This window comes from Coenobita brevimanus, chromosome 116 (genome assembly GCF_032717465.1).
Source record: "Coenobita brevimanus isolate Jiangsu-jjx chromosome 116, ASM3271746v2, whole genome shotgun sequence".
Lineage (NCBI taxonomy): Eukaryota > Metazoa > Arthropoda > Malacostraca > Decapoda > Coenobitidae > Coenobita > Coenobita brevimanus.
In genome coordinates, this window is record NC_137069.1 from 12,170,589 (window position 1) to 12,192,988 (window position 22,400).

The window sequence follows — 22,400 nt, forward strand, 5'->3', positions numbered from 1 at the left end:
ACCAATCTTCCCACTTTTTTTCCCCTCACCTCACTACAGTTTTCTTACACTCAGGAAAATTTATACTGTTAGTTTTGTCATTGTCTTCCGCCTTCCTTCAGGTAACTCACACACCTGGCATGACTTAGGGCAGGTGAGGGCAGATCTGGGGAGGTCAGGTCAGGGACAAGAAGAGGTCAGGTGTCAGGTCACTGAGGAGAAAAGGTCAAGGGTTAGGTTAGGAGGGAGAGAAGGTCAGGGGTCAGAACAGGGAGGCGGAAAGGTCAGGGAGGAGAAAAGGCGGAGGAAAGATCAGGGAGAAGAAGAGGTCAGGGGTCAGTTCAGAGAGAAGAAAAGGTCAGGGGCTAGATCAGGGAGTAGAAAAGGTCAAGTGTCAGGTCAGAGAGGAGGAAAGGTTAGGGCCAGGTCAGGGAGGAGAGAAGGTCAGGGAGAAGAAGAGGTCAGGGGTCAGGTCAGAGAGAAGAGGAGGTCAGGGGTCAGGTCAGGGAGGAGAGGTCAGGGGTGGTCAGGGAGGAGGAAAGGTCAGGGGTCAGGAGGAGAAAAGGTCAGGGGTCAGGTCAGAGAGGAGTAAAGGTCAGGGGTCAGGGCAGGGAGGAGAAAAGATTGGGGATCCCGAAAGGAGGAGATGGACTGCAGGAGAATGGTAACTTTAGTCTGCAGTCAACGGGGTTCACATTCAGTTGATCAAGAAGCAAAATAAGTCGCTTAGGAAGAGGTGTTAGGGAGCTTCCTTAATCGACGAGAATACGGATCCAGACATCGTTCGTAAACTTAATAATAGTAGTAGTAATAGTAATAATAATAATAATAATAATAAGCCTTTAGCAAAGACGTATCGCCACCATATGGTAAACAATATATGTACTAATAAGTATAGCAGTTTCATATATAGGGACATAAACTAGGACTCGTACACTGTCTTTCTGTAAGAAGTGAAGATGATCCAGCAAGTAGTTTCCAAGATACAGCTATTTACAGATTAGTTTCCTTGTGTGGAAATCTATCTATATACCTAGGCTGCTTCCCCCAAGGAAAGGGAGGTAGCCGAGACAGGACGACACACTCCCCATTTACTCATCCATTCAAACACATTCATTCGCATCTTAGCCCCAAAGGGGAGAACGGACAGATCTTCACCGCACCACACCACACAAGGGTCAACTGCGCAATGCAATCAGTGACATCCGCAGCAGGGCCCAACAGCAGAACTGGTTTACCCCTGCCACATCATAACAGACCCATCCTCTTACCCGCACCTGACCTGACTAGCTGATCAGACCAAATGTGGGAGAATATCCCATCAGGGCTGCGTCATCACTTATTCATTCACAATTTCTCTCCATTTATTTCTGTCACGCACAGCCACTCTTCCTTGCTCAACAGACATCCCTCTCGCATCCAGCGCTCTCTTCACACTGTCCATCCATCCTATTCGTGGTCTTCCTCTCAGCCTTACACCTCTCACATCAGATCTAGTTATCTTTTTCACCAATCGCTTATTATCCAATCTCTCCATATGCCCAAACACCCTCTGCTCAACTCTACCAGCCATCTCCCGAACAACTCCAGTTCTCCTTCACACTTCATCATTTCCCACCCGATCCATACGCTTCACTCCACACAAACTCCTCAGACACCTCATCTCCATTACATTCAAACTTTTCCTCTCTGCTACACCCATATTCCATGTTTCAGCCCCATATAACGCAGTCGGTACCACAACACCCTCATACAGCCTTCTCTTTACATCCATTCTAAGCGAACGACATTTAAACACTTTCTTCATTCCTCCCAGCACCATTCCTACTTCATTTATTCTAAACTTCACTTCTGCATATTCTTCCATCCACAGCAACATGTGACCCTAGATATTTAAAACAATCTACCTCCTCAAGCAACTCACCATTCAAAACTATATTCATCCCCCTACCATCTATCAACCTCGTACACTTCATCACTTTACTCTTATTCTCATTTACTTTCAATTTCCTCCTTTCACACACCCTTCCAAACTCCTCTACCAACTGTCTCAATCTCTCCTCTGAATCAGTCACCAGTGCAGTATCATCTGCAAACAGCAGCTGCTTCAGATTCCACTCTCCACCATCAACATTCACCAGACTTAGACCTCCACCTAAAACTCTTGCATTCACCTCCCTTACAGCACCATCCATGTAAATATTAAACAACCAAGGTGACATCACACATCCCTGTCGCAGCCCCACTCTCACGGGAAACCAATCACTCACAGCATTTCCCACTCTTACACACGCTCTACTATTTACATAAAAACTTTTCACCCCTTTTAGTAACCTACCATCAAATCCATACAATCTTAAAACAGTCCACAAAGCCTCCCTATCAGTTCTATCATACGCTTTCTCTAAATCCATAAATGCCCAAAACACATCCTTGCCTTTCACTAAATACTTTTCACACAGTTGTCTCATAGCAAACACCTGATCAACGTATCCCCTCCCTCTCCTAAAGCCACACTGCTCATCACCAATCACTCCCTCTGTACCCTCTCTAACTCTCATAATTAACACTCTACCATACACCTTACCTACAACACTCAACAGACTTATACCCCTAAAGCTAGTACATTCATACTTATCACCCTTGCCTTTATACAACGGGACCACACAAGCACTTGCCCAGTCAATTGGCACCATACCTTTCTGAAAGCACACATTCAACAGTCTTACTAACCAGTCAACAATAGTCACTCCACCACCCTTCAGGCATTCCACAGCACACCCATCCATACCTGCAGCTTTCCCTGTTTTCATCTCCTTTACTGCCTTCTCCACTTCCTCCTTCGTGATCAAAGAATCATTCAACTCTCCCAACACATTTATTCCTTGCACCCTTCCATCCGCCCCAATCTCAGCCACTCTTTCCTCCTCTACATTTAACAATCTTTCAAAATACTCTGCCCATCTCTTCCTTACTGCATCCATCTCAATTAACATCCTTCCAACCTCTGCTTTTACTCGTTCTTCCTTCCCAGGCTCTCCCTTTCGCACCCTTTTCACCTCCTTCCAAAACATTTTCTTATTCTGTTGAAAATTCTCTGTCAGCCGCCTACCCCACCTCTCATCTGCTGCCACTTTAGCATCACGCACAGCCCTTCTCGCTCTATTCCTCTTCTCCTTATACCTTTCAGGTGACATCTCATCCTTCCTCTGCAGCCACACTTCATATGCTTGTCTCTTCTCAGCCACAGCCATACTTACTTCCTCGCACCACCATTCACTTCCTTTCTTACACCACCACCCACACGTCTCACACCACACACCTCTTCTGCATGCCCCACCACAGCACTCTTAAACAACTGCCATTCCTCCTCCACGCTGCCATTTTCCCGATCTTTCACTGCGTTCCACTCATGTTTCAATTTCTCCTGATACTCTATCTTTTTCTCTCTTTTATCCAACTCACTGACTTTCAAAACCTCCCTGCCACACCTAACCCTCCTAGCTCTCACCCATCTCTTACATACTCTTAACTTTCCCTCCACCAGGTAGTGGTCAGACATACCTCCACCCTCCCCTCTCAGAATTCTCACATCCAACAATCTTCCTATTACATTCCTAGACACAACCACATAGTCCATCAAAGCTCTATCAACAACCCTTCCACCCTCCTGTCTCACCCATGTATACTTATAAATATCTTTCTTCTCAAACAGCGTATTCCCAATCACCATCTCTCGCTCAACACACATCGCTATCATTCGTTCCCCATTTTCATTTCTTCCAGGCACACCATGCATACCAACTACGCCTTCAACTGCTACATTTCCCACTCTAGCATTCAAATCTCCCATCATTACCACATTCACATTTGCTCCAAAACTCTGCAGACACTCATCAACATCATTCCAGAAAGACTCCCTCTCTTCTTCATCCTTTTCACTACCAGGCCCATGTGCACTCACAAACACCCACAACTCACGTTCAAATTTCGCTTTCACCCACATCAGTCTCGATGACACCTCCTTCCATTCAGTCACACATTGCTGTACTTCCGGACTCACTAACAAGGCCACACCTTCTCTTGCCCTTCCTCTATCAACACCTGACAATCTTCCATTCACACTTCCAAACATAGACTCTCCCTTCCCTTTCATCTTCGTTTCACTCAAAGCTAACACATCCAACTTTCTTCTCACAAACATTCTACCAATCTCCTCCCTTTTAGCCTCAATCGTACTACATCCACGCACATTCATAGACCCAATCTTCATGGTACGGGGATAACTCCATCCCCCATCCCTTTCTCTGGCCTGTCTCTTTTTAGGAACTAAAAAACAGAGGAGGGGGTCCCTAGTCCCCTCACCCCGCCCCTTTTAGTCGCCTTTTACGACACGCAGGGAATACGGTGGCAGTATTCTTCCTAACACAACCTGGCCGCAGAGTAGTAGTACCACCCCATAGTGCGGCCAGGTTGTCCCCCCCGCCACAGGGGCAGTTTCATATATAAGGACATAAACTAGGACTCATACTCTATCTTTGTAAGATATGAAGAGAATCCAGCAAGAAGTTTCCAAAATATAACACAAGACAGATTTTTCCTTCTATGGTCCTAGCTGGTAAAGTACAGACAATATGGCAATTGTACATATACGGGCATCAACTACCACACATACTCTATCTTTCTGTGTGATATGAAGCCAAGCCACCTGGTAGTTTCCCAGATACAGGCCCGGACGGAAAGACGGACAGACGGGCGGACAGGGGCGATTCCTATACCCCCCCCCCCTCAATATGGAATAATAGTGGGGATGATAATAATAATAATAATAAACGTGTGGATGTAGCAGAAAAAAAAAATGTTAAGTGTTCCGCCATCTCGAATTTTTAAGCTAGCGAAAATGGCTGAGAAGTAGCGGAAATAAAATAAAACTAGCATTAAGGGGCGCTAAAAAGAGTATTAAAGCCAGGGTCGAGAAAAATAAGTCAGGTGCAGAGCGGAAGGAGAGTCGAGTGAGGCAAGAAGTAAGAGGGTGTTTATATGAGGTGAGGCAGGGGGGCAGGAGAGGCTGGTTGAGGCAGGGAGAGGCAGGTTGAGGGGCAGAGAGCAAGGAAAATTGGGGAGAGGCAGGGTGAAGCAGGAACAGACCAGAAGAGAGACTGCGAGATGGGGTGAGGCATGAAGGGTGAGGCATGGGACGGTGGGATAGGGTGAAGTGCAGAGGGCTGGGAGATACAGGAAGAGGCAAGGTGAAGCAGCGTGAAGTAGGGTGAGGAAAGGGTGCTGGAAGAGAAGGGTGAAACGGAGAAGTGGAGTGATAGGAAGACAGAAAGAGGAGGTGGGGAGAGAGAGAGAGGCAAGGAGAGACAAAAACATATGTAGGGAAGAAGAGAGAAGATGGTAGAGACTGATATGGAGAGATAGAGAAGTAGAACAAGGAGAGTTGGAGAGGTTAAGGTAATGAGAGGGAAATTAAAGTGAAGGATGAGCAGGGAGAGGAAAGATGAGACAGGAGAGAGAGAGAGAGGGGGGGGGGCAGGCAGGCAGGCAAGATGAGGCAGAGAGAGAGGCAGGTACTGTAGGCTTGTATCATTTATTACCTGGCTACGTCTACACCTTCACTCTCTCTCTCTCTCTCTCTCTCTCTCTCTCTCTCTCTCTCTCCCCATGTTAAAAGGAAATTATTTGATAGATATTCCTATACTCTGTATTTTGCTTCTTTTCTTGGAGGGAACAATCTTGCGGTCTCTGGCCTTTGGTTCTTCTTCCTTTCAAAATAAAAATATGCTCAACTTCTTCCATATCAGAGATGTATAAAACTGTTGAATAAAATCTTGTGAAGGGTGTAAATGTGAAATGAAGAACAGGTCATCAGACTGATGGAATCAATGTATGTACACTCGCCCCAAAAACTATGGGTGCACTGTGGGTCCGATGCCATCCGGAATGATTCGATGCTGTGGCAGTGGCAGCCCGTTAATACCTGTATATATTATAACAATTACTGCCATTCCCTACTCATTAGGGAGGACACAAGAGGTATTGGACATAGCAGTCGTCTGTTGTCTGGGATGCCTGCGTGTGGCAGGACAGAGCCGCAATTTCCAGTTACCTTTGTTCCGTGTGTCATAATATTTAACACATATTCTGCACCCATACTTTTTGGTGCCAGTGTACATTTGCGAGGTCAGCGGTCAGTGTTAAAATTTTTCAGTACTCGAGAGAGAGAGAGAGAGAGAGAGAGAGAGAGAGAGAGAGAGAGAGGTGGAGAAGAGAAAGGAGGAGAGGAAGAAAGACAGGAAGTGAGAAAGGTAAGAAAGAAGAGGAAAGACACGGATCAAGACAAGGGGAGAGAGAGAGAGAGAGAGAGAGAGAGAGAGAGAGAGAGAGAGAGACAGGAAGAAAGACAGGAAGTGAGAAAAGTAAGAAAGAAAATGAAAGACATGGATCAAGACAAGGGAAGAGAGAGAGAGAGAGAGAGAGAGGGGTCGGGAGGCAGGCAGGCAAGCAAGGTGAGGCAGTAAGAGAGGCAGGTACAGTACATAATATATTACCTGGTTACGTCTACACCTTTGCACACAAACTCTCTCTCTCTGTCTCTGTCTCTCTCTGTCTCTGTCTGTCTGTCTCTCTCTCTCTCTCTCTCTCTCTCTCTCTCTCTTCATAGAAGAAATTACTAGAGCCGGTGGTGTCAGTTATTCCTACACTTTATTTTAATTATTTTCTTCGAGGGAACAGTCTTGCTGTCTTCTGGCCTTTGTATTTTTTTTTCCCCTAAAAAAAAAAAATATGCTTAACTTTTTCCATATCAATAAGTGTTGAATAATATCTTGTGAAGGACGTAAGTGTAAAATGGAAAACAGGTAATCAAGCTGAAGGGATCAGTCAGTGTGTGTATATTAGTGAGTTCAGAGGTCAGTGTTATTTTGTTTTTTTTCCAGTTCGAGAGAGAGAGAGAGAGAGAGAGAGCACTGAAATAGATTCTTTGGATAGTTAAAAGCTTCCTATGCAAAGGTGAATTGGAATATTTTATTCCTGTGTTGATAAGTTGACATAGATTACTGCAATTGTGTTTTTTAGTCTTTTCTATATTTGTATAAATATAATTATTACACATCCCCGCCCCGAACTAGCTCCGGGACGGGTATTGTTTTCTTTCGGTTTGTCTGTTTGTTTGTCTGTCTGTCTGTCTGTTTACAACTTTACGCGAAAACTATTGGTGCGATATTGACAAAAATTACAGGGGTGATGGGCTATGACCTGATCACCTGATTAAATTTTGGGCCAAAATGGGCCGAGGCCTAGGCTGTAGGCCTGAAAAATGTGAAAAAAAAATAAAATTCGGGTTAAAAAATCGTTTATCTTTTTTCGCCATAACTCCTTTCAAAGTCGTCATATCGACATGAAACCAAAACCTAAAGGTGCATCTTTCAAATCTGCATCCTATAACATGCCTCATTACATCAGGGGGGTCACCCCCCAGTTAGCGGTAGGGGGGTCAGTGCCAGGTGGATCGGGCCTAATATTTCACATGGGCATAAAATCGTTAATTTTCATCCAATTTACTCCAGATCTGATATGTGACATCTTTGACTATATATCCTGTTGTGTTTATACGTCAGCACTAAAATTACTTCCGGGGACAGGTTTGCTATGCCTTGGCACCGCTTCTTGTCAGTTTATTGATAGATGGATAGATAGATAGATAGACAGACGGACAGATAAACACGGTACCAGGTTAAGATGTGATGATAAATTATTTCTGGACAAAGTCTGTCCTCGTATTAACATTTATTGTCCACTTTTTTTTGTTTTTCATTACAGGTAAGACACACACTCCTACTGTACTATAAATGATGTAAGTATAAGGGCAATATTTCTGCAGACAGGCTGATATAAATATGTACGAGGAACTGATCTTGAGAAATATCCATAGATTTGTAAAGCCAAATTTTCTGTCAAATAAATGTTGCCTGTGCTTGCTTACCCTTCTTGTTGATGGGTTTGGTGCATCTTAATTGCTTTCTTCATAGCTTCTTAAATATTCTTTTAGTTCTTCTTATTGGTGGTAGGTGGTGGCGAGCATCATCCACGCACTTGATGTAGTGCTGCCTACATCTTCCTTCGTCGTAATCATTCTTTTTCTGTGTCTGCCCTCCTTTCTTTCTATTTCTCCATTTCTCCTGTCACTTTTTATTACTCTTCTTTCCTCTTCAGGTGACTTTACATCAAGTGACAAGCCTAGTGGATTCTTGTAACCCAGGAAACCATTAACAACTCTGGATGGTAATCGTATAACCAACTCAGTTCACTATCCCCACACACTGCAGCCTGAGCGCCCTCATACATACTCTTCACGGCATTCAACAACTTCTTATTCACTCGATATATTCTTAATACCGGTACTTTCCACAGTCCTTGTCTATCCACCTTCTCATATCTTTCTCCACATCCATGAAGGTCGCATACAACTTTTTCCCTTCTCTAGAAACTTCTCCACTGAAGACCTAAGAATGAATATCTGATCTACACAACCTCATCCTTTCCTAAAACCTCCCTATTCATCTCCAACTAATTCCTCTATTATTTTCCTAACTCTGTCAATAAGTATCTTACCATATACTTTCCCTTTTACACTGAGAAGACAAATGCCTCTATGATTACCACACACTTCTTTTTCCCCTTTTCCCATGTACAAGGGAATTAATTATACCTGACTTCCAATCCCCTTGGACTCCACCTTTCTCCCAGGCCAATCTGCACATCTTCCATATCCTATCTACCTCTATCTCTCCTCCATGTTTCAGCATTTCACTACACACTCCACCAATTCCTGGGGGTTTCCCCATTTTGACGTTCTTCATTGCTTCCACAACTTCCATCCTACTGATTTCTTCCTCTCTTCTCAAATTCCTCCTCCTCCTAGCCATTCCCCAGCCGCTTATACTCGCAAATACTTTTATTCTCTGTGTTCAACAATTCCTGAAAGTGTTCTCTCCATTTCCCTTCTCCACAAGCAATATACCATTTTTATCTTTCACTTCCCGACTTAATTCTTTATCACCCTGTCTAACTCTCTTTACCTCTTTCCAGAACATTTTCTTACATTCCCTCCACTTTACACTCACATTCCTTCTAAATTCCTCATCCACTCTCTTCGTACTCTCTCATACTAATCTTTTCATTTCTCTCTTCCTCTCTACGTATAACTCTCTCTTCCGTCTCTCAGCTTCCTCCACGCCTCTGCTTCTCATCCACTTCTTTTGTACCTTTCTCACCTCTTCATTCCATCATGCTGTTCCTTGCACTCCATTCGTCATCTCTTCACCGCACACACCACCTCACATGCTGCACAGATTTCTTCTGTGAATATCTTGCACACACCTTCCACATCCCCCATCTGCCCCAAATCATATTTACCCAATCGCTCCTCCACTTCTGTCTCATAATATGCCTTTTTTTTTCTATCCTCTTGGAACCTTTCTACCCTTTGTATGGACTATTTCCTCCTGTCCTTCCCTGCTCCTCTTCCTCCATTTCATTTGAAGTTTGACTTTCACCACCACCAAGTGGTGGTAAGAAAGTCCACTCCCCCAACCTTTGTATGCTCTTGCATCCATTACACACCTTCTCACTCTATCATCCACAAACACATAATCAGTCATCGCCTTTCGTTCATTCAGTTCACCACCATTCCTTCTCATCACTCGCCACATATACCTGCAGATAATATTGTGTCCAAAGAGGGTATTGGCTAACAGCAGCCCCCTCCCTACACAAATGTCCACTAGAGCACTGCCATTCTCATACACTTCTGCAGTCAGACCCCGCTCACCAACTACTCCATCCGCCTTCGCATTCCTTACTTTTCCATTCAAATCTCCAATCAAAAACACTCTCTCATTCCTTTCAAACATTTCCATGCACGCGTCCACATTTGTCCAGAACTCTTCTTTCACTCCACTGGCACGATCTTGCGTTGGCACATACACGCACACAATTGCCGACATTTGAAGTCCAACTTTCAGTCTTACCCACACAATCCTTGCACCAATGGATCCGTACTCCCTTATATACTACAACTGATGAAACCAAAAGTACCTCCTCAATCTGAGGGGCTTATGTATATAGCACAAAATTCTCCTTACCTCAAGGCATTTTTCTTAAGTCATTAGTGTAGCGTCTTATTTTTCTCATTTGTTTATTAAGGATATTATTCAAAGATATTAATTTCAGAAGGAACTGTGTTGGAATATAGGGACTGTGTGTGTGTGTGTGTGTGTGTGTGTGTGTGTGTGTGTGTGTGTGTGTGTGTGACAGACAGACTGACAGACAGAGCAGGAGGGAAACTGAGCAAGGAGATAGAGAGGAGAGAGATTAAGCAGTTGACACTATTTTAAACTTCACTTCATCCAGTTCTGATTACTCATTATATAAATTAAATTGCCAAAACATTACCAAATATATCTGTGTAGTTTATCGTTCCCCCAATGCTTCTTCGGAACCCAGTGTATTTGATTCCATATCCACTCAGTTGAGTAACCTTGACCTTGCCCTTGGCAATGAAATTACCATTTTGGGTGATTTTAACATACACAATGTTGAATGGTTATTGCATTCTGCCCAGACTGACGACGCTGGTCTAGAATGCGAGCTGTTTGCGGAATCGTTTAATCTCACCCAGTTGGTAAAGCAACCAACCAAAATACCTGATAATCCTGACCATAATGCCCATCTCTTGGATTTATTCTTGACAAATAATCCAGATCAATACAGGATAGAGGTACTGTCACCACTTGGATCCTCAGATTGCAATCTCATCAAAGCCTCATTAATTAACCCTCCTACACCTCCCCATTCCGAACCTGTCAGGGTGACCCGATGGCACTTTGACAGGGCAGACTGGGATGGATTTAGAAATTATCTTGCTGATGTTCCATGGCAGTCTTTCTTCTCTAGTGATCCCAATTCTACCCAGTCCCACATTTGCGACTTAATATTAGCTGGTATGGATTTATTCATACCAAGTCAACAATTCACTAAAAGATCAAACTCTCCAAAATGGTTTGATGGCAATTATGCCAGAGCAACAGCCCAAAATTCATTAGCATATAACTCTTACTTAAAATCAAAAACATCTGAATCACTCTCCCAATTTAAAATTGCTAGAAATCATACAAAAGCTGTATTAAATCTATCTAAATCAAACTTTCTTCAAAAGCATGCATCAAAACTACTTAACAACCCTAATGACAATAGAATATTCTGGTCAACTCTTAATTCTTTCAATAATAACTTTAACAAGTCATCTTCCATTCCCCCACTAAAATCTTCAGATGGCAATATTACAAATGACCCACGTGGGAAAGCAGATATCTTTGCTAGTACCTTTGCAAGAAACTCTACCATAGATGATACCAGCCAGAATGTCTCAGTACTGGAACTTGATTCTCCCGAAATTGACCCACTTAAAATACAGACAAGATACGTAAAATCCATCCTAGACAATTTACCTACCAACAAAGCTCCAGGCCCAGATGGAATTCCGCCAATTGTATTGAAAAAGTGTTCCCTGAACTTGCGTATGTCCTAGCTAAATTATTCAGACTATGCATACGTACTTCTTTATTCCCAAATTCATGGAAAGAAGCCAATATCCACCCAGTTCCGAAGAAAGGAAGTTCATCTGACCCCTCCAATTACAGACCAATAGCTGTCACATCCTCTCTTGGTAAGGTATTTGAAACTTTAATTAATAAGCATATTGTTAAACATCTTGAATCCAACAACTTAATTAGTGATAGACAATACGGTTTTCGCCACGAAAGATCCACCATTGACATACTCAATCTCTTAACTCATACCATCCATCAATCAATTGATCTTTTTGGAGAAACTCATGCAGTAGCTCTTGATATCTCCAAAGCTTTCGACAGAGTATGGCACCATTCCCTGCTGTCCAAACTCCCTTGCTACGGACTAACGTCTTTTGTTCCTTTGATTTCTTCTTATCTTAGTGACAGGAAAATAAGAGTAAAAGTAGATGATGTATATTCGAATTTCCACTCAATTAACGCCGGTGTGCCGCAGGGATCAGTTCTGGCGCCAACCCTATTTCAGGTTCATATAAATGATCTCTTATCTGTCACTCACAATCCCATTCACTCATATGCAGATGACTCAACACTACACAGTTCATTCACACTCAGACATCCATTTACAAAGTCTAATATCTCTACCTCTCAACTCAGTACAGCCATCTCCATAAATCGAGATCTATCTACAATCAGTGAATGGGGACAAAACAACCTTGTCTCTTTTAATGCTAGTAAAACTAAATATATACAGTTTACTAATAGACAGATATTGCCAGATTCGTACATTACCTTCAGTGCTACTAATATTCCCATCTCCAAAAGTATTGAAATTCTTGGTGTCTCACTTAACAGTGCCCTCAGCTGGACCTCTCATGTCAGATCACTTGCTAAGGCCGCCTCAAAGAAACTTGGATTATTGTACAGAGTCCGTAACTTCTTCGCCAATGAGCAGTTAGCTATAATTTATAAGAGTCATGTGCGCTTTCAGCAGTTAGCTATAATTTATAAGAGTCATGTGCGCTCTCAGCTTGAATATTGCTCACCCTTGTGGAATGGTTGTGGAGAGGTTGCATTAAGACAACTAGACAAAATTCAGAATAAAGCTGTTAGAATCATTAACAACCCTGCCATTACATATAAACTAACTCCCCTGCAAGTAAGAAGGAATGTTGCCTCCTTTGCATTATTTTAGATATTTTTTTGGCAAATGCTCAGACGAAGTTGCTTCCATGGTGCCACCTCTCCATGCCTTCCCTCGTGCTACACGGGCATCTGGTAGCGCTCATGACTGGAATGTCACAGCCATATTGCAGAACTTCTGCCTATCAGAATTCTTTCATTCCCCGAACTGCATCTCTCTGGAACTCGCTTCCCCAGAGTTGTTTTCCTTCAAATTTCAGCCCATAGCTGTTCAAGTCTAACTGTTACAGATATTTTATGAACAGAGGACACCAGTAATCTGGTGTATGGATTATTTTTTTTCCCTATTTGTTTTTCCTTCCTCCGTTCTGTTATTTAAAAAAAAAAAAAAATTTAGATGTGACAGCTGGTTAGTCCCACTGAAATTCAACGAGAGAGAGAGAGAGGAAGACTACACTACGTAATCTCCCTTCATATTCCGCCTACACACACACACACACACACACACACACACACACACACACACAGAGCTTGCATATTCAGTCTTGTTCCTTTACTCTCTCACTTGATAGTACATGCACCACATTCACCACATCGCATCGTTTCTCGGTATATGGAAATTTCTCTCTCTCTCTCTCTCTCTCTCTCTCTCTCTCTCTCTCTCTCTCTCTCTCTCTCTCTCTCTCTTTCTCTCTCTGGATGGGGGGTTTCGCAAACGAACGATAGGTCCTCAGGGAAAGGATATGATAGTGTGTGTGTGTGTGTGTGTGTGGTGTGTGTGTGTGTGTGTGTGTGTGTGTGTGTGTGTGTGTGTGTCGTTATCATCATCATCATCATCATATTAAGGGATGGGAAGCATTCAGAAATAAGTGAAATGAAGGTACAAATTTAGAATCATCATCATCATCATCATCATATTCTTTACCCTAGAGTGACAGTATCTAAAGCCAGGAAAAACGAGAGAGAGAGAGAGAGAGAGAGAGAGAGAGAGAGAGAGAGAGAGAGGCACTATATTCCTTAATCCCGATATCACCGCCACCTGCATCCCCACAAAACTAATTCCCTTCTTAATTTGGGTTTCTTTGGTTCCCCTGAAATTAGATTTAAACGCATTGATGAAAAGATGGACACTGTCTGTAGATATTTCAGCTTCTGGAGGCCGTAGTCTGGCATGGGAGTCTCCTTAGCGCCGTTGCCCGAGCGGTTTACTTTCCATATTACACACTGATATTTTCTCGAATGCTGTTTGTCTGGTTTTAATAGTAGTATGATTTGGATCTTTAACATAACCGAGAATATGACACACAAACCAGTTCGAGAAAAGTAGGGACCATCTGCAGAGTTAGCTGTCAGGTTAGCAGGAAACGTTAGCTATTTTTGTCAGATTAGCAGAAATAAGTTAGCTTTCTGTGTCAGGTTAGCAGAAAAAAGTTTTTTTTTTTTTCAGGTTATCAGAAAAAAAAAGTTAGCTATCTTTGCCAGGTTAGCAGAAGAAAATTAGTTATCTTTATCACGTTAGCAGGAAAAAACTAGCTATCTTTGTCAGGTTAGCAGGAAAAAGTTAGCTATTTTTATCAAGTTAGCATTAAAATGTTAGCTATTTTTGCCATGTTAACAGAAAAAAAGTTAGCTATCTTTGTCAGGTTGGCAGAAAGAAGTTAGCTATCTTTGTCAGGTTAGTAGAAAAAAAGTTAGATATTTTTGTCAGGTTAGCAAAAAAGAGTTAGCGATCTTTGACAGTTTTGCAGAAAAGAGTCAACTATATTTGTCTTGTTAGTTGAAAATACTCGTAGTTAGCAGTCTTTGTCAGGTTAGATCAGATGCACAAATGTTAAATCAATCCTCCAGTCTAACCAACAACACCCGACCCTCAGCTATGCATAAAGGAAGTTAGATGAGGTTAGAAAGGAGTTAGATATCTTTGCCAAGCCCTCCTGTCTGGCTACATCTGGCCATCAGAAGTTAGGTGAGCTTAGAATTGAATTAGCTATTTTTATCCGGCTCTAACAAACACGCCAAAACACCGCCAGTCTCCACCATCACCAAATCCATTACTGTGTTGAAAATAAAGAGTGTTCGACCCTTCCCTCGCTTCTCACTAGCAGCCCCAGGCGAAAGGAGAGAAATGGGCCACAATAAATAGTTTCTCTGCGAGCTTTTAAAAGAATTTCCCCTACTTCCTCTTTTCTGGACTCGGTTTGGCGTGTCTCTGGGGTCGTCGTCTCCGTTGCCAACACTTTATCTGTGAGTTGCAGGAAAGGACTAGGTGGTAGATACAAGAGATAGATAAATTGCTAGACGCCCAATACCAAAATTGATTCACTCTCCAGTTTCTCCTTTCTCTTTTCTGTTGTCGTCTCTCTAAGGGGGCTTCCTCGTTTTGACTTTTTTTTTATTAGTGTGTTGCAGGAAAGGACTAGGTGATAGATAGATAGAGGAGATAGATAATACTGCAACAATAGAGATAATATTGCAACAGTAGAGATAATATTGCAACAATAGAGATAATATTGCAACAGTAGAGATACTGCAATAGTAGGGATAATATTGCAACAGTAGAGATAATATTGCAACAGTAGAGATACTGCAATAGTAGGGATAATATTGCAACAGTAGAGATAATATTGCAACAGTAGAGATACTGCAATAGTAGGGATAATATTGCAACAGTAGGGATAATAGTGCAACAGTAGAGATAATATTGCAACAGTATGGATAATATTGCAACAGTATGGATAATATTGCAACAGTATGGATAATATTGCAACAGTAGAGATAATATTGCAACAGTATGGATAATATTGCAACAGTATGGATAATATTGCAACAGTAGAGATAATATTGCAACAGTAGAGATAATATTGCAACAGTAGGGATAATATTGCAACAGTAGGGATAATATTGCAACAGTAGACGCTCAGACTAGAACGAATTCATCTCTATTTTCTCTCTCCGTGCAGTCTATCTATTTTTATCAGTGTATTGCATAAACGGAATAGATGGTAGATAAAACTGATAGATAAATTTGCTAGACGCCCAGTACTAAGGTTAACTTACTTCCTACTTCCTCATCTGTAGACTAAGTTACCATCCTTACGGTATCTCGCTCCCTTGCTGTTATTACCTTCGCCAAGGTTAGGTTTTCACCCCTGTCCGTTTGTTTGTTTGTTGGTCTGTGAGCAAGATGACACAAAAACTACTGGACGGATTTCCACGAAACTTAGTAGAAGAATGGGCCTTGGCCCAGAATAGACTCCAGTAAATTTTGGTGCAGATCCGGATAAAGGTGCAGATCCAGGATTTTTGTTTTCACTTTCTTTAACATTGCGAGATGGGGCGTTGGCGGAGATATGCGCTCTGCTGAGTGTCATTCTAGTTGGCTGCGTATTGCAATAAAGGGTAGGATGATAAAGAGAGAGAGAGAGAGAGAATTACTTATGTATACAGTATATAAAGAGGAAAAATGTCAGTGTCCTCAGTAGGTGGCCTTGAGAGAGAGAGAGAGAGAGAGAGAGTCCGTCGTTAATGATTAGGGACAAACACGACCAGATTCCTTTCATATGTGTCACTGGAGATCGGATGCGGCCTCTGGCTATAAATAAATGAATAAATAAATAAAATGAATAAGCATTGAATAATAGATGCGAGACAGACAGACAGACAGGCACAAAAAAAAGGACACACACACACACACACACACACACACACACACACACACACACACACACACATATCGGTGTCCCCCCTCATGGTCGGATGCGGCGTCACTCAATAAAAACATAAATAAAAATGTATATCCCCCATGTATAATAAATGACTCCAGCGGCATGACAGTCACAGGTGCGTCCTACATCAAGCCAGAATCTGCCTACCTGGGTTCGCGTGTTCTGGTGGGCCTTGGAGTCCCTAACACATTATTTTTTTTTTTATTTATTCTGATATATTGGTCAGAGTGGAGAAAGATGGGAGAGGCCTTCGTGTTGCACTAGTATGACTTAGCCTGTATGTTGTTGTGGTGGTGGTGGTGGTGGAGATGGTGACGATGATGATGATGATGATGTTTATGGTGATGATAATGAAGATGTTGGTTAGGATGATGATGATGATGATGATGATGACAAAGGAAGAGAGGAGGAGGAGGAGGAGGAGGAAGAAGAAGAAGAAGAAGAAGAAGAAGAAGAGGAAGAGGAGGAGGAGGAAGAAGATGATGATGATAGAAGAAGATGAGGAAGACGAAGATGAAGACGAAGAGAAGAAAGAGAAGAAGAAGGCAGAGGAGGAGGAAGGCGAAAATAATGATGATGTTAGAAGAAAAGGAAGAAGTGAGAATAAGAAGACTTACTTTAGGCTCTCTCTTTCTCATCACACCAGAGAACCACCTTGCGTCCCTCATAGCGTGATATCCTAGGGTGTTAAGATGTGCGTGTTAAGTTCTGGGAAGGAGGTGCTGTGCTGTTGGGGATGAGAGAGAGAGAGAGAGAGAGAGAGAGAGAGAGAGAGAGAGAGAGAAGAAGAAGAAGAAGAAGAAGCGACAAGAAGCAGTAATAGAAATAGGAGGAAGAAAAAGACGATGAAGAGGAATTAAGAAAAAATTAGAGGAAGAAAAAACAATAGAGAGAAAGAGAATGAGAAGCAATAAGAGGAGGAGGAAGAGGAGGAGGAGGAGGAGGAAAGGAGGTAAGGTAGGAGGAAAGGAGGGAAAACTTGAGGGTGTACAATTTTACAAGGCAATTATCAGTGGAAACTACGACACCCTCTTAAAAGTTGTGTGTGTGTGTGTGTGTGTGTGTGTGTGTGTGTGTGTGTGTGTGTGTTTTTTTCTCTCTCTCTCTCTCTCTCTCTCTCTCTCTCTCTCCTCCCTATAGTCAGTCTATGTTTTTCCTGTCCCCTTCCTCTACCTCCAATTTCCCCTCACCCCTGCCACCTATCCCCCCACCCCTTTCCCTCATTCTCTCCCCCTACCTCAGTGCCCTACCTCACACCCCATCACCTCTCCACCCTTCTCCCCTCAACCTGCTGCACCCGTCCACCTGCTCCACCCTCCACCCCACACACCTGATATCAGCTGACAGGTATGCCATCCCCTCTATTGTTTTTGTCAATTAATTCCTCTCCCACAAAACTATCACTGTGTGTAACATTTTCCAACACTCACTGAATTCTGCCTCACACACACACAGATAAACACACATATACGTACATGCAGTCACACACACACACACACACACACACACACACACACACACACACACACACACACACACACACACACACACACACACACACACAGATAGATAATTGTATAGATAGAGAAACGAGACACACACACACACACACACATACACACACACACACGAGAGAGAGAGAGAGAGAGAGAGAGAGAGAGAGAGAGAGAGAGAGAGAGAGTTGAAATATGAGAATGAGAAGCGATGTGGCACAGAATTACAATAGATAAAGAAAGAAAGAAAATAACTGTGGAAGGAGAGAAGGAGGAGGCGTAGTAGTGAAGAGGATAAAAAAGAAAGGCAGGAGAAAATGTGTGGAACGTGGACATTGTAAAAGGGAAATTGAAAAGAGATATAAAAGAAAGTATAGTGGAATGAGGAAAAAATCTGAAAGGATAAAAGACTAAAGAAAGAGGAAAGACAAGAGGATGGAAGGGAAAAGGCGATTGGTAAAAGATGTGAGGGAAAAAAAACATGAAAAAGGAAGGAATATGAAAGGAAGTGTATTTATAAATAGAGGTAGATAGATAGATATAAAGGTGAGCGAAATGAGTGCAAGAATTATCGTGACCTAAGATTATTGAGTGTGGTAGGGAAGGTATTTGGAAGAATTATTATAGAGAAAATAAGAGAGATATCAGAAGTCCTAGTGAGTGACGAACAGGGTGGCTTTAGGAGTGGCAGATGATGTGCGGATCAAATATTTTCTGTGAGATAGTGAAGGCGTATGAAAAGGATTATAAGGTGTTTCTGCCATATATGGATCTGGAAAAGCATACGACAAAGTAGACAGAGAAGGATTGTGGAAGGTTTTGCGCATGTACAGTGTAAATGGTAAGCTGCTAGATGCCGTCAAGAGTCTTTATGATGGTAGTGACGCATGTGTAAGGGTAAATGGGCTTCTAAATGATTGGTTCACGATCAGCATGGATGTGCGACAAGGTTGTGTGATACCCCATGGTTGTTCAGTATCTATATTAATGGGGTGATGAGAAAAGTAAAAACACGAGTACTGTAATGGAGAGAGATGGCTTTGGTAATGACTGGTGATGGATGGAATATCTCAAATTTGTTGTATGCTGATGATGCAGTGCTACTTGCAAATCCCGGACAAGAGCTTGGTAGACTAGTGCAGAGTTTTGTAGATGTCTGTGAGCGTCGTGCCTTGAGAGTAAATGTAGAAATGAGGTGATGGTTATTGAGAGACAAGGTGACTCCCAGTGTGATGTTATAGTGAATGAAGAGAGACTGGCATTGGTGAGGGAGTTCAAATGCCTGGGTACAGTAACAAAAAAGAGAGGATAATGTGCAAAAGAAGAGGAAAGTAGAGTGACACAAGGAAGCAAAGTAGCTGGTGCTGTGACGGCCTTGATAAAAAACAAAGGCTTGAGTTTTGCAGCCGCGTGAAGCTTATATGAAGAAGTATTAGTGTCAGCTTTAGCATTTGGATGTGGGACTAAGATGTAGCATGAAAATGAAAAGTTAATAGTAAGAGAAGTGGAGATGGGACTGCTGAGGAATGTATGTGGAATACAGAGAGTGGATAGGATACGAAATAATGTGATTTGTGAAAGATGCGGAGTGAGGAAGTCTGTGGACACCAGAATCGAAGAGAGTGTACTGAGATAGTTTGGTCGTGTGGAGAGAATGGATGACAATAGAGTGGTGAAAAAGGTATATCTGAGAGAAATTGAAGGAGGGAGGAGGCGAGGTAGACCAAGAAGAAGGTGGAGGGATATGGTGGATGAGTGTGTGAGGAAGAGAGGTTTGGGAGACGGTGAGGCTGAGGGACTGACAAGAGACCGAGCTGGGTGGATGAATTTTGTGGGGAACACCACATAACCAAGGATTTGTCGCCCCTATTTGACGTGACAGCATTCTGACTGACTATCAGATTGGTGTATGTGAAACTACAGAACGTAGTGAAATTTTTTTTTTGGCCTATCTAATGGAACCAGGATTCCGTGGGCTTGAATGATGAGTGAATGGAAACATGACCCATTGAACTGGGCAAACCTGGGCTGCCTGGACGTTTCTATTCCTGATCCTGCCTAGAGTGAGAAAGGAGGTCCGGATTTTGATTATATATATATATATATATATATATATATATATATATATATATATATATATATATATATATATATATATATACATACACTGTGTATTATATATTACAGGGAATATGTGTAACCAGTGACTTCGTGAAATCCGTAGGGAATTCGTGAAATGAGTTGAAATTAGGATGGGTTAAGATTAGGTTAATTTAGGCTGCGGATAGGTTAAGCTGGGATAATGTAGGTTAAGTTTAGCTTAGGTTAGGCTAGGTTAGTTAGGTTAGGTTAGATTAGGATATGAACGCTTAACATAACTTAGCGTTCATATAAATTAACCTTTCCTAGTTTCGAGTTTGTTTGTTAGCAACATCACGAAAAAAACGGCTGTATGAAATTACATGAAATTTTCAGGATATGGACACTGGTCCCAAAAGAGTTATTTAATTTGGAGGTAATCAACTGACCCTAAAGGTCATAATCAAGAAAACGCATTTTCGAAAGGAAATAACTTGAAAACGGTTTGAAGACAGAGACATTTACTATTAAGAACATACAGGAACTCGTAATACGGGTTTTCATTTGGCACCAAGACCTTTGACCATAAGTGACCCTGAAAGATCAAACTCAAGGTCACGCATATTAAGGGAGCTATAACTCCAAACTCGCTGAAGTTAGAGAGATTTACTTTTACCAAAATATAGGAAGTCTCATATGGGCTTTCATTTGGCAGGAGGACCTTTGACCTTGAGTGACCTTGAAAGATCAAACGCAAGATCACGGATTTTCAGACGCCAAATGGCAGAAACGAGTCACTATTTAATAGCAATAAAATAACTGCTGTCTCGCGAGGATTGTTATGCCTGGCACCACTTCATTATATATATATATATATATATATATATATATATATATATATATATATATATATATATATATATATATCTTCTGATCAGCCATTTGAGTGTCTACAGCAGGACCGGCCTATCCCGACCGAAGTGGGCACGATACAGGCAATGTATCTCTACCAAGTGGCTTAGGCTGTCTGGCAGAGACTGTATGTAGGGTGAGAAGTGCTTGTAAGTGAAATTGTTGTGTTGGAGTGGCTTTGGATGTGTGTGTAGTCTGTGAACCAAGTGTAATCGGCCTGTGCAAGCCGACTGGGTGCGACACTGGTTCAACCACAGCACCCCTTGTGTCCACCAATGCAGTAATTGGCATGACGAACGCTCCCAAAGTTCATTACCCTGGCGGGGTGCGAACCCTCGTTCTTAAGTGTACGAAGACGCACACTTTACCATTGTACCAGAGAGGCTCATATATATATATATATATATATATATATATATATATATATATATATATATATATATATATATATATATCTAGTAACCCCCTGGGGGTAGGGGGGTTTTCAAGAATACTCCCCCAGTATCCCTGCTTGTCGTAAAAGGCGACTAAAAGGGTTGGCGGAGGGTTAGTGCCCCTCCCCGGAAAACAACTAACTAAAAAAACAAACAAGAAGCCTCGGACAAGGACTGACCAAACGATGACGACCCAGGACCGGACAAAGGACTTGGTAATGAGTACATGGAATGTAAGAGGAGCGAATGATGAGGTGAAAGAGAGAGAGATTGTCCAGGTGCTTGAGGGTGCGAAAGTGGATATATGTGGAATAACTGAAACCAAATGGAGAGGAGAAAGTGTGAGAGAATGGGAGTATGGATGGGGTATATGTGCAGGAGTAGGTGAGAATGAGAGGGCAAAGGAAGGAGTATGTATAGTTGTGAGTAAAAGATGGAAGAGGAACATAAGACAGTATGGATCATTTGGGTCAAGGATTGTGTGGGTAAAGTTGAAAGTTGGAATACAAATGTGGGCGATTGTGTGTGTGTATGCGCCAACGCAAGATCGTGCTAGAAGAGTGAGAGAAGAGTTCTGGACAAATGTGGAAATGTGCATGGAAAAGTTTGGAAGGAATGAGAGAGTGTTTTTGATTGGTGATATGAATGGTAAAGTTGGGAATGTGAAGGTGGATGGAATAGTTGGTGAGTGGGGTGTGCCTGCTGAGATAGATGAGAATGGGAGTGCATTAGTGGACATTTGTGCTGGGAGGGGGTTGGTGATAGCCAATGCCCTCTTCAGGCATAAAATGATCCACGGGTATACATGGCGAGTGATGAGAAGGGTGGGTGGTGAACTGAATGAAAGGAAGGCAATGATTGATTATGTGTGTGTGGATGAAAGGATGCGAAGATGTGTAAAGGATGCAAGAGTGTATAGAGGTTGGGGAAGTGGACTTTCTGACCACTACTTGGTGGTGGCCAGAATTAGAATGCAAGTAAGATGGAGGAATAGAAGAAGGGAAAGACGAGAGGAAGGAGTAGTTGCAAGGAGAGTGGAAA